The sequence below is a fragment of the Prinia subflava genome, chromosome 1, assembly GCF_021018805.1.
Source record: "Prinia subflava isolate CZ2003 ecotype Zambia chromosome 1, Cam_Psub_1.2, whole genome shotgun sequence".
Classification (NCBI taxonomy): Eukaryota; Metazoa; Chordata; class Aves; order Passeriformes; family Cisticolidae; genus Prinia; species Prinia subflava.
The window spans coordinates 147,627,820-147,640,662 of record NC_086247.1 but is presented as its reverse complement, the minus strand read 5'-3'; the positions used below and the strand labels follow the sequence as shown (position 1 = coordinate 147,640,662).

The 12,843-nt window shown below is 42.8% G+C and overlaps 1 protein-coding gene across 2 annotated transcripts in view; it reads left to right on the top strand.

Moving 5' to 3' along the window:
* Positions 1–4,765: 4,765 nt before the first annotated feature.
* The window catches only part of GALNT11 (polypeptide N-acetylgalactosaminyltransferase 11), a 48,004-nt gene continuing 39,926 nt past the window's right edge, over positions 4,766–12,843 (top strand). The window contains exon 1 of one of the 2 annotated variants that reach the window (XM_063416197.1): positions 4,766–4,850. The gene's annotated coding sequence lies outside the window, so the exon portion shown is untranslated. Of the gene's footprint in view, positions 4,931–12,843 lie in introns of both variants that reach the window. The other variant, XM_063416207.1, reaches the window with a different exon arrangement.

Sequence of the window (12,843 nt, the reverse complement as noted above, 5' to 3'; positions counted from 1 at the left end):
TGCAGGAGCACAACTGGTGCCCAATGAAGTCTGAAAAAAGGTTCATAGCTTGTTGTAGGACGTCCAAAAGCAAAACTCTTGAGCTTGCTGACTTGTTTTGTTAGAACTTTCATCAGCCCAAGAGAACATTAATGCTAAAAGTTTGTATTTCCAACAAGTAACTAATTTCAAGCATGAGAGACTGAGGAAAAAACTGATTCAGCATTCCAAAACTCATTTAATTATCATCTGGCTTTTCTAGTTATCTTTCTTTTTGATTTCCTTGCCCTGAATCTTAGCCTAAATTCTTCTTAGGCAAGTTGTACTACTCTAACAAGACCTAACTAGTCTCACTCACAGATGACAGGGTACAAAGCCTGTCATCAACCAAATTTGTTTTGATTTCCCTTTGTAGGAAAAAAAATCCCTTTCAGCTACAGGATTTAATGGCTTAAGAAGTGGCCACTCTGGATGTCAGCAGCAGTATCTCTGGTTGCCCCAGAATTCTTGCCCACTGGGTATCTTCCAGGCTGAGGGAGTCATGCAGCTCTGTTCCAAATGTCACTCCATATCCATACACCTTGATACAACACTGTCACTAATACTTCACACAGGCCTCATTGCCAACAGATCTGAGTATTTTAGGATGGCTTTTCATACATAAACTCTTGGATTCTTCCCCTAAATCACTACTTGCTGAATCAACTCACTGGTCTGACTAGCTAAGGAAATTCAGGAAACAGCATTAAAAGCTAAGCAATATTCCCTGTGTCCAGCCTGGCAAAGCCCACCAGCTCTGACACCTAGACTGAAGTGTCCTCATGCCAATGTCTTCATCTGCATGCAAATTCCTCCTACAGTGGATACAGAACTACTCAGTAGAGCTGATGAAGCCCAGAGCTCTTCATCTGTTCAGAACTCACTGATCTGTCTGAGCAGCTTGGTGTGCAACCACGAGCAGGGTTCAGCTTGCCCATCTGTGCTCAGCTGGGCACTGAGATATCAACAGCTTCCACATGAGACTGCAGACAGAACAGGCTTTTTAGGGTACCTGCTGCTTCTTGGAGCAGGAGGCCAGGTAGAAAACTCCTCAGTGCCTACACTGGCACTTGATGCCTGCATTTATGTAACTAAATCTCACATTAATTCTCTGCTGAGTATAAGGGGAGCTCAGACATCTGGTTCACATGGAGACACCTACACACCAAAAACCAAATTTAGGTGCCTTAATCTGGTGGCTGAATCCACCCCTCACTTGGAGATTTTCTCAGCTGGCAGCTGCATTATCATTTTGCTTAAGAGGCTTCAATAGACATTTCTCTCATTTCCATTTCTAATCCACTCATGAGACCATTTTTACTTTTGGCCTCTCCAATACACTTGCAGCAATTTACAACTGTGACTCAAGAGAAAATATACTTTCTTTTGTTGATTTTTAATTTATTGCCAGGAAATTTCACTCAGGACATCTAAATCTTACGCTGTAAGAAACGCAGAATTCACTTTCTCTATCACAATAGATTTTTTGACCATTATCACCTTCACATTCTTTCATGGTGTTTTTCCAAATTAAACCATTCAAGTGTATTCAACCACGTTTTGTTGGGGTTTTTTTTAAGGAAGCAATTCCACATCTCCAATCAGTTAATTGTTTTTCTCTGTACCCTTCTTGGTGCTTTAGGGAGAATTCCACACAATATTCAAGATGTGCAAGCATTTTTATTTTTACAAATCTTCCCATCTTGTTCTGTATTCTGATTTTAATGTACTGAACATTCTTTTTGCCTTTTCATCCACTCCAAAGCACAGAACTGATACCTTCAATAGATGAGCCACAAGAGATCCATAGATTCTTTCCTGAGTGCTTCTAATAAATTTAAGAGTATGTGGGATGACCTTGTTCTGTGAGGTTTTCCTTGGTGGTGGATAACAGTCTCTCCTATTCAGACATCTGGTTTTGCAAAGCTATTTAGAATATAATCCCTTTGAGATCTCCACCCACTGACAAATTTGATACATATGGCCCAAGATTTCAGAAGTACTTGAGAAGAGACAACAGAATAGATAAACCCATATACATATTCTGAGTTGTCATTTGACTTTATTTCCTTGGGAAAGCAGGCAAAAAACCACACGTCAAGTGGTCTTCAGCAAAAGTAACAATAGGAAGGAAGAGGTTTGAGAGCAACCAGACAAATGTCCTGCTTCCTCAAACGCTCTAAATAAACTCTCCAGCACTTACAAGATCTTTTCTATGCCACTCAAAACCAGAATCACTTAGAAATTCTGCTAGGGGATGTGCAGACCGACTTCAGTCACAAACAGCCCATGGGCAAACAATTGTGACAGGAAACCACTGACCCAAAAGCAAGTACTCCCAGTTATTGAAATACTTGGAGTTTCCTCCTCCTCTCTTCTCTATCACAGCTGGTCAGCAAGCACTACACATCAGCTGGAGAAATTTGGTCTGAACCATTTGGATTTGGAAAAATAATAAATATTAATTCTGTTTTGGGGACATTTGCCTCCTTTTTCACCAACTGGATGGGTCAGTCTAAGAAAAGAGACAGGATTTAAAGAATATCTTCTGTAGCTGACTGTCTTTTTCTCTTGCATAATTTCTGTGTCCAAGACATGTGAACAACAGAAACGAAATTTCAGTGCTTGAGTACATATGGAATCTAAATTTTGACCCCAACCCACACTGACACAGGATTACTTTGGGTTATGGCTTCTTGCCAGGACTTCTATATGAGTTCTTGTCTCTTGCTGTGAGCACATAGGAAGTGGGTCAATTAATTAACACTAAGGAGTTATCACAGATCTTATTAAGCAATTGGGCTGGACAGATTACCATTATAAGGAATTTTGAGAAGTGAAACGTCTCAAAGACCTTATAGTAAATGACACTAAAAAGTACAGGTTTATTAATTCTGTTAATAAAATGATAATCCAAGTACCAGGTGAATTCTCATCAAGAACAACTAAAAGAGATTAAATAGCTGGAATTACAAGGTGAGCAACAACTGGCCAAATCAGGACTTCCAGGATAATGGTTCTGCAGAAAACAGATAGCATATATGATGAGGTTGCCTTTACCTGAAAGAGCTTAACACACACTTGCAGTTCTTGGGCTAAATTATTATGAGAGAGAGATCAAAGCTGCATGTTAGCCATTATGAAGCAGGAATTGTGAAAAGCTGTCTGATGGAGGGCTGGCTGTGTGGCTATCTCACTGAACTGCACCTTGCTTTCATCCTGATCCCTGCTATGTCCTTGCCATCCACCTACTAACCACTCCACAGGCTGTAACTCCCTTTTCTCTCACTGCAGCTTGTGATTATAGAGTTGCCTTTTTGCCCTCTGTACTCTAATGCTGCAGCTACAGCTCTTTGACAGGCTCTGGGTTCTGCTCTATTTTTGTTATTATAAAGCACCTTGCCATAATCTCTGGATATTGGGGGCAATATCCACCAAAGAATGGGCTTGGATGTGTCAACCCAGTTTAATTTCCACTTCAATAAAATAACATCTGCTATCTTCAAAGCGTCACTCAGGAGCTCAAGTTCTGTAATCTGGGTATTTATAAAATAAGCTCCCAGTCTTGACTATGTCGTGCAAATCTGATAATGAGTTTGTTCTTAAACCTCACCAAGATTTACAAAACCAACATAACTTCCAGTTTCACCCCTTCTCCTGGAGAAATGACACCTGCCAAGTCAGTCCTGCATAAAGATGGGTCTGTGCTATGGTGAGTTTAGCAAGCCAGTGGTTTGACCCTTTACTCGGGATATCAAAGATCTGAGCATTCAGCATGACTCCCTGCCTGTGAGGATGAAAGTCTTGTTGCTGTGGAAGCACATTAACCACCAATCTCAGGTTATTTCAGTGTAGTTGTGGTAGATTTTCCTCTTCCAGCTGAAGAAACCACCCCCCTCACATTCCACACAGCAACTCAAACTATCGGGTGAGGGATCCATGGCTGGCCAGCCCAGACATCCTCCATCAACCTGACCTACACACCTTTTTTTTTCCCCTTCAAAGTCCCTGGACAAGTACAGGGACTGGAGTGTCTCTTTTCTGAGGGGAGGTTGCAGGAACTGGTCCTGTTCAGTCTAAAGACTGAGAAGGGATCTCATTAATACATGTAAATATCTTGGTGGGTGCCAAGAAGACGGTGCTGGGACACTCTTGGTGGTGCCCAGCAACAGGACAAGGAGCAATGGTGGTAAACTAAACCACAAGAAGTTTCACTTCAAGATGAGTAAGACCTTCTTTACATTGAGGGTGGCAGATCACTGGAACAGTTGCCCAGGGAGCTCATGGAGTCTCCTCTCTCTGGATTCGAATCCACCTGGACACAGTCCTGTGTCACCTGCTCCATGTGAACCTGCCTTGGCAGGGCTGGGCTGGATGGCATCTCCAGAGATCCAACCCAAACAATGCTGTGACTCTGTACTTCCATGAGGCCATTTAAGGCCAAAAAGGCCGAAACAAATACCTCGAGGAGCTGGAAAAGGCTGGAAAAGGAGCTGCCAGACACCGTGTAAACCCAGTGGGATGAGCAGAGACATACACAGCAAATCTGAGGGGAGGAGGGGAGTGAAAGCCGCACATCCGCAGCCCTGCATTCCTGACTCCCCTCACAGCTCGGCAAAAGTGATGCAGGACACAGCCCCACAGCCCCTCCGCTCTACCCCTCAGGTCTCGCCATATTCTCCCGCTGCCCCAGCCCCGCCTGTCATGGCGGCGGAGGAGGAGGAGGAAGAGGAGGAGAACGGGGAGGGGAAGGAGGAGGAGGCAGCGGTCACATGGCGCCAGCGCCGCCACAGCGGGCGCGGGGCGGGCGAAGGGGCGATGCCGCCGCCGCGGTGAGTGCGGGGCTGCGCGGGACACGGGCCGTGGTGGCGCCGTGAGGGGAGGCGGCCCCGGCGGGGGAACCGGCGCCGGGGTGAGGGACAGCCCGGGGGTGCGGGTCGGGCTCAGCGGCGGTATCGGGCTCTCTGTACACGGTGGTGCCCGGTCGTAGGTTGGACTCGATGATCTCAGAGGTCTTTCCCAGCCTAATTGATTGTGTGATTCTGTTTTCCCGCCTGCCCTGAGGCAGCGGTTCCTGAGCCGCAGGGGCTGGGCTGCCCCCGGTGCGGGGCTGCCCCGGTTCGGGTCTCGGGTGAGGGGACAGCGGGAGGCTGCCCCGGCCTGACCCGGCCCCTTGCTGAGGGCTCCGGGGTTAACCTGACCCGAGGGGAGACCGAGGAGCTGCAGCGGGTTGTGCTGCACGGCATGAGAGATAACGTAATTACTGTTACTTACGGTGTTTAAATGCATGTGAACGAGCAGCAGCAGCCCGCCTACAGGTAGACTGAAACTCTGCAAATCTGACCCGAAATGTGAGGATCGGTGTTGATGTTGCTGGCGCTGCCTCCGTTCATTGATTCGTTTGTAGGGCGAGGTCAGACATCGCTTTTTGGAGCTCTGTGTGACCCGTGAAGTATTAAAGCTTTCTTTTCTTTATGACTGGGAGATTTATTTTAAAACCGCTTCTTCCCCCTTCCCCTCTTCCCCCCTCCTGCTCCCCGTGCTCTTCTTCCCCCTTGTTCTTCAGTGTATACTTATATGCAGCACTGAGGCTTCTCTCTTCCTTTTAGCAAATATGTATTATTCTTCGTGGCTGGTCTCCAGCTTTTCTAGTCAGCTCATTATTGCCATGTGGTATTTTCCTTTTTTGTGTGTGTGTTAAAGCTTACAGGGAAAGCTGCAGCCGAACACACTGAAGCAAATGGACTGCCTCAAAGTTATTTGCAAGGCAGGATAAAGGTTCTGTGGTCCCTTGCTTGCAAGAAAACAGACGGATCTGAATAAGCCACCAAAAGCCCTGTGCTGCTGGCAGTGGGGGGCTTAGCAGGTCTGAATTCCCTGCTGTAATGTGGTATTGGAAGCAAACGTGTTTAGAATCCACCTTTCCAGACAGCTGTTTCACCTTTGTTCACTTTGTCACAGGTGTCAGCCTTAAAACTGCTGCTGAAAGTAATTAGAACACTGATACTCTATATACTATTATAGCACTCCTGCCAAGCTGTATTCTGAGTTGTTTTTAATATCTGTTGCAGGGCAGCTGTAGTAGACCCTACAGGACTTCATTATATAATTAAAATACAACTCCTATGCTTGCAAAGAAAAAAAATAAACTCTCACGACCTGGCTTTGTTGCTGTTTTGTAAACAATGAGGGTTTTCTCCATTTGGTCCAGAGCATTTGGAGCATTGCTTTCTGTTCAAAAGGAGGGTGAAATCTCTCAGTGCCAGGACAGTAATTGTGCAGGTGGGCAGGGTTGTCAGCACTCTGCTAACATGCTTTGTTTTTCCTTGGAAAATGTATTTCAACATAAGATCAAACCCCCTCTCTCCTTAGAAAGAGTAGTCTGGTAGTCTGTAAATTATATTAAGTATTCTTGCATGCATTATGAGCTAGGATCTGCTTTTTTTTCCTTTCCTGTGGATGTCATCTTAATAGGAAACTATTCCTTGGTATCTCTGATTAGCTTAAGCTGATCCAAGTGCAGGCTGTGCCCAGGAAAGGATGGTACCAACCTCCTCCTGCCAGTATGTTTCTGCCATGCTACCCCCTAGAGAACCTCTAAATATGTGAAATAGTCCAGCTGGGATTCCTGGGCCTCATTTTAGAACAGCTTAAATGTCCAGGTGGTTCCAGATAAGAGGCTTTTGATTAACAAGCAATTGCCCTCCCCTGGTAGAACTGTCTGTGAAGAACTGCATGCCTTCTGCATAAGCTTTTCCTCATCTCTGGGTTAAGATAAGCTCCTGCAGAGTTTTAGGAGCTCTTCTGCAGCAGGGAAGGAAAGAAATAACAGTGCAGCTCTAATGAGCCTTCGTCTCCCAGCCTCAGATGAGGATGCCAGCAGGCAAAGTGGCATTTGTTCTGCTGGAAGAGAGTGTGACTGCAGATTTCAGGGCCTGTGGCCTGGCTTCTACTGTCTAATCACATTCCCAGAGGATGCAAATCAATACTGCATTGTGCACAGGAGTAACACTGGATAGAGTTCCTGAAAAGCTTCTTTGTGACCATAGTTTATGAGAATGGGTGAGTCTGATCATTTTCATAGTTATGTAAAATAGCAATAGGTGTGATTGAAGCACTTTAGGTGGCAGAAAGCCTGGAAACAGCAGGGCAAGGGGAATAAAGATAAATTATTGATATTTTGAAAATTTATCTACAAAAAATAAGCTTCCTCACAATAGGTGATGGAAACCTCAAGTTTTTAATGGTCGATATAGGGCATGCATGTGGTGTAGGATCACATGGATGAGGTTAGAAGTGTCTGAGCAGACAGTAAAAGTGGGGATTTCAGATCTTCCAGTGAGAAAGAACAGGGTACTGGGTGCAGGGTGAAAAGAACAGGCAGGATGGTTCTTTGGTTACATTCCTTGAAGGTCCTTTAGAACAGCTGCAGTCTGAGCAGCCAGCGGCGGAGTCTGTCACTGTGGCAGCTGTGAGTTGATATCTTGTAGCAGAGAAGTAAAAGGGGACTTCCACTGTAGGGAAAAAAGTAAAATTTCCAAGATTACAATAATTCCTTTCTGTGACTGTTGTTTGTCAACTCCTAAAGAGTTCCATCTGCCTGGTAGATGATACTGCAGCTACAGGTATCCCCCAAATCAAGCAATTTCCTTTGGTACCATTCATTTTGGAGAGATGCTGCTTGCTCTTGCAGAGTAAAAGTATGTTCTCGTATTTCAAGTGCAGAAATGAATTTGCATTTTCTTTCTCAAAAAGTATTACAGAGGTGAAGTCTGTTTCAATCCCTGTTAGAGTGTGGGAGGCAGATAAACTGTCTTCTTATCTAAGGTTTCTTTTCAAAACATATGGTGGTTGATGGAGATGAAAGCATTTGCTGTTGCAGCTACTGTGTTAATGTACAGTGTCAGTGGCAAGGTCTGTGCTGTTCAAGCAGGGTTTTGCAGCATGAGTAAAAGCATTTGTTCAGCTCTCTTTGTGTATGCACCGCATCCTTCAGCCACGTTCCAGCATGTTTCTCATGTGAGTCAGCATTGTGTAAGAATTAGTGTAAATGTTCTGTTTGAAAACTCTTTAAAAACTAGAAATACACAGCAGCAAAAAAGGTGGAAAATTAGGAAGCTGACTGTACTCTTTCATTCAAAAATTGACTAAAAGTATACTAAATGTCTGATATTTTGTTGTAGGAACTTCTGAACTTATTCCCTGAGATGTGAAAATATGCTAAATTGTAGATTAAGTAACTGATGGTGTTACTGAAATGTAGAGTAAGGGGTGAAGTTCCTGTAAAGATGCGTTGTGTGTGTTGTATCTCAGCCCTTGTGCAGCCTGATCCTTTGCATGTTTGCAGCTGGATCACAGCCCTCAGGGGTGAATCAGCATTTCCACTGCTCACACCACGGATTAGAGACCCCTGGGGCAGGAACCTCAGGGTTTGGTGCTGCCTGCTCTGTGCTTTAGAGGGTGAGCAAGGAGAAGTTGTGCAGGCCAGGGAGGAGTCCAGAGCCACTACCCCATAGTGCTCACAGGTCTCTGAGGCTTGAAATTCACTTGGCAGCAGGTGAGCTCTTGTGGTTTTCTGTCTCATGGCAGTGGTGGCACTGCAAGTTCTGCATTTCTGAGACTGAAGTTGGCTGTGACTGACAAGTTCTACTTTACCAACTCTGCTACAGAGACTGTTCACATTTGTACTCCAGCCTCTCTTGCCGTGGAGAAGGACAAAAGGAACTCCTCTTGCTGCTCAGGAGGGAAGGAATATGTGCATGAGTGGCTGTCTGGGGGGTAACTGCCTACCTGCAATAACTTTTTGTCATTCCCAAGACTTCAACTGTGGAGACACTGCACCATTTAAGAAGTCAGATTTTAAATTGACAGGCTAAGCTAATAAACTTGCAGAGACATGCTGAAAGGAAGGTACCTCAGTGAAGGGTTGCTATGTGCCAGACTGATTTAAGCAAATACTTAATGAATGTTAGAGGCATGTTCGTGGAGGTCTCTTTAGTTTGTGTAAAACCGTCCAAATGTTGCTTGGCTAAATGACACAGATTTTCTTGTGCAGACAAGGATTAAATTGGATGCTTTAAACCTTGGAGGTGGCCTTAATTAAAACACAGATACTTTTCCAGGCAGCACAAACTATCCTGTTTTGATTCTAAACGTCTTATGAATCAATCTTTGTAGGTATTTTGACTATTTTGCCAACTCTTTAAGCATAACACCAAGTACAAAGGATGCCACTGTCTCTATTGATACTTCTCATATTTGTTATTGAATATATTTTCTAGAAGTGGTTCCTTTAGTTTTCCATTTGCTGGAATACCTTAATTTTGTCAGTTAGCACAAATCTCTTATCTCTGGTGTCAGCACATGTTGAGACTCCTCACCTAGGAACCAAGAGATGGCCAAGTTCTGGATTGCACATTAACCTTCTGTGCAAGCAGAGTGTTGGGAGGCATGGCTCCTACTGAAGTGGGAAAATGTATTTTTGATCTGCTATTCATTTTGTTGCAACATCCATTATTTCAACATCAAAATCTCGAGTGTGTTTTCGCATTAGAAACATTGGCAGTAGATAAGTAGAAGAAAAGTGACCAAGAGGGAATGGAAAAGGAGTGGTCAACAACTCTTTCCTCCAAGGGATTTCTTGTGAGAAGGAAAGATTGAGTCTGTAAGATGACAGAGAAAGCATGAAAGACTAAGAAAATTAATTTTTGGCATAACTTGTAGAAGTTTGCTCTTCTTACAGGCAGTGTACAATCTGTTCCTGCTAGTGACTTCTTTCAATCCAACAATTAAGGTATTTTGCCTTGGTGCATGAGGAGAGAGCTGAGACATTGAGTTGCTGAGAATCTCATCAAAATCTGCAGCAGAGCAAATACTTCCACCAGAGTGTTCCTTAGCTCAGTCTGGTACCTGTCCTGGTGCAGTCAGTGAGTTGAGGAGAGAACACAATGTAGGTTTATATCCTTAGGATTCCTCTCTTTTATTAATGTCTGGAGATATTTGTGAGAAGATAAAAGACGTAGATAGAAACCTGTGTGCAGAAAATACTTCAAACTTTTGATGAGAAAATGAATCCAAAGCAAGAAGATTGCAGAGTCTTGGTTCATCTCAGAATTTGTTACTGGGGAAAAATCAAAGTTCCAAATGGCATGGATAATGTGGACTCTGTGCTAAAGCTTGGAGGAAAAAACTCCAAGTAATATTTATTTCTGGATGTGAAAATGCAGATGGACATTAAGTTCAACTCATGCTTTTAGTACTTTTTCACTTCTACTTTTTTTTTAACAATGGCCATTCACATGGAAAAACACAGGACATGGTACATTTAGGAAATCGCTAAGATAGTGCCATCCTTAACAGCATGGAGAAATGTGACAGGGTTAAGAACTCCAAGCAGTTTAGCATGAGTTAAATATTTTCCTTTAGAGGCAATCTAAGGATTTAAACTGTAACTTGTTTTAACCTCAAGATTAATTCTGGGGCTGTGTTTCATCTATTGTTTATATTTTTGTTTGTGTTTGGTTTTTGTTGTTTGGGGTTTTTTAAACAGATGAATCCTTATGCTTATATCAGTTACTGAGGCTTCATAAAGAGGTTTGATCCTGAACAAAGTATTTTTATATACATTTCTGCCTATTGAGAAGGAGAAGGAGAGAGATGAAGTAGACTTGGATGGTTTGTGAGGAGTAGGCACAGAGGTCTAGGAATTGTTATCTGATGCTGCAGGATAACAATGTAACAATTTGCATTAAGGCAGTTTCCCACTGTCTAGTACAAATAGTAACATAATAGCAGTGATTTTGTATTTTATACATGTTCAGGAGGAGTCTTCCGGAGTTTCCAGTGTGAGCTGGCAGATGTCTTTTGTGTATTTTTTTGGATCCAGCTGTTGATATCAGGACTGAGTTCTGCACAGGTGGATGGCAGATTTCTTCTGGGAGCTGCTGCAGAACCTGTGCCAAGTGCAGTTTCCATGGTTAGTAGTGACAGGTATGAAACAGACTGGCCAACCCCTCTTTCTACCACTGTCCCTCTCAAAAGGCCTTCAGTGAGGTCTGGTTTGTCAACAGATTTGCTGCTAGCTTTTTTTTTTTTTTGTCAGAAGGGTTGCACAAAATTTTTTAATTTTGTCTTTTTTTTTTTTTTTTTTAAAGAATTAGAAAATGTGTTTTCACTTTCCTTGTAAAAGACTGGAAAAAAGCGCAATGCACTTTTGATGAAATTTTCTGAAGATGAATAGGAAACATACCTAGAAAATTTCTGTCAAAGTGTGGGAATCTTATGAAGTTCCTAGTGATTTGGAAATGAGGAGTAAGGGAAATTTTATACCACTTAATGATCATTTTGTCTAGCATTACTGTGGTCTAGTCATGACAAAGAATGTTACTGATTGATTATGTGAGTAGCAGGAAAACGACCATGTGTATATTGCCAAATTCATGCATTGATATGTGGATCCTGCATCAGCTTGAAAAACATAATAAAAGAGATGTGAAAAATAATTCCAGAGAGAAAAATATATTGACGATTTTGGGGTAGTGAATGCAGTCAAATGCAGCTCTGGTGTCCTCAGACCATCCAAGCTGGCCTGTTTTCCTAGAAAAACCTGTGTTTGTTACCCCGTTCCCAGGCAGGACTCAAGCAGCAAAGTGTTAAAGTTTCTGCCTCAGCGGTTCATTGTTCACTGGGAATGAAGACACTGCTGCTGCTGCAATGTGCTCTCCCTGTGTAACCTTGCTCTGCTTTAGTGCCGACTCTTCTGGAAAAAGGTGAGGGTTCCACAGTTCAGCTGCTCCTCTGGAAGTGGCACTAATCTAATTCTTTTGCATGAATCTGCATTTTTGTTGTTATTTCGGTGAGCTTTGCAGACGTAAAATGTGAAGAACAGCTAAGCAGATTTTAAACGTTTAGGAAAGGTATTAAGCAGCTTATTTGTGTGCAGTTGACCTTGCAAGCTCTCTTACATTCTGCATTTGTATGTAGTGCTGAAGGGTTGTTAAACTAATATTTAGATGCGTGGATCTTTCATGTGAGAGAGATGCAATGAGGAACAACTTGTGGGGTGTTTAACCTTGCTGTTTTCTAAGCTCTGTGAAGAAGGAAGGGGCTTTATTACTAAATGCATTACAGTTTTCTTTGGAGACATTCCGGCTTTCAGAGCTGGTTTTACTGATGAAAAGAAAACCTTGCAGTTTGAATTAAAAGAAAGTATTTATTAGCAACAAAAAAGGCTGAAGGTATTTTTAGGACTCCAGGAATGGCATGACATGTATTTGTGTGCCAGATGGCTTAAAGGAACATCCAGCCCAGCAGCCTACGGAGCGTTTGTCAGGAGGATAGGTAAGAATTTCTTTCTTCTAGTTGTGCTTTGGGAAATAAGAAGCTTTATTGGAGGGGAACGAGGACACTGCAGCAGCATGAAACTGTGTACAGTATAGCACTTATTTACCCAGAACTGAGAACTAGGATTTTGGTAAGCTTGTATTTCTAATCCAAGAGTCCTTGTTTTCTCTAATCAGGCTGAACTATTATGTTACTTTTCTATATGCAATGTTGTACCACTGGTTGTAACTAAACCTGGTGTTCTTTTCAGCTGTTTGTTAACATGAAATCCTGACTCACAAAAGCTTTTCTTTCCCAAACTTGTAACTGTTTTTTCCATTAAAATTTTGTCCTTGAATTAGAGCCCTCATGAAATACTCTCACTTTATGAAGTGGAGTAATATGTGGGGAGAAAGGAATACTTTATCAGTTAGGGAAAAACCCAATATGTTTTATTGTTGACAAAGAAGTGGAAGATGTTAATGCAGAAGATACTTGAATGTT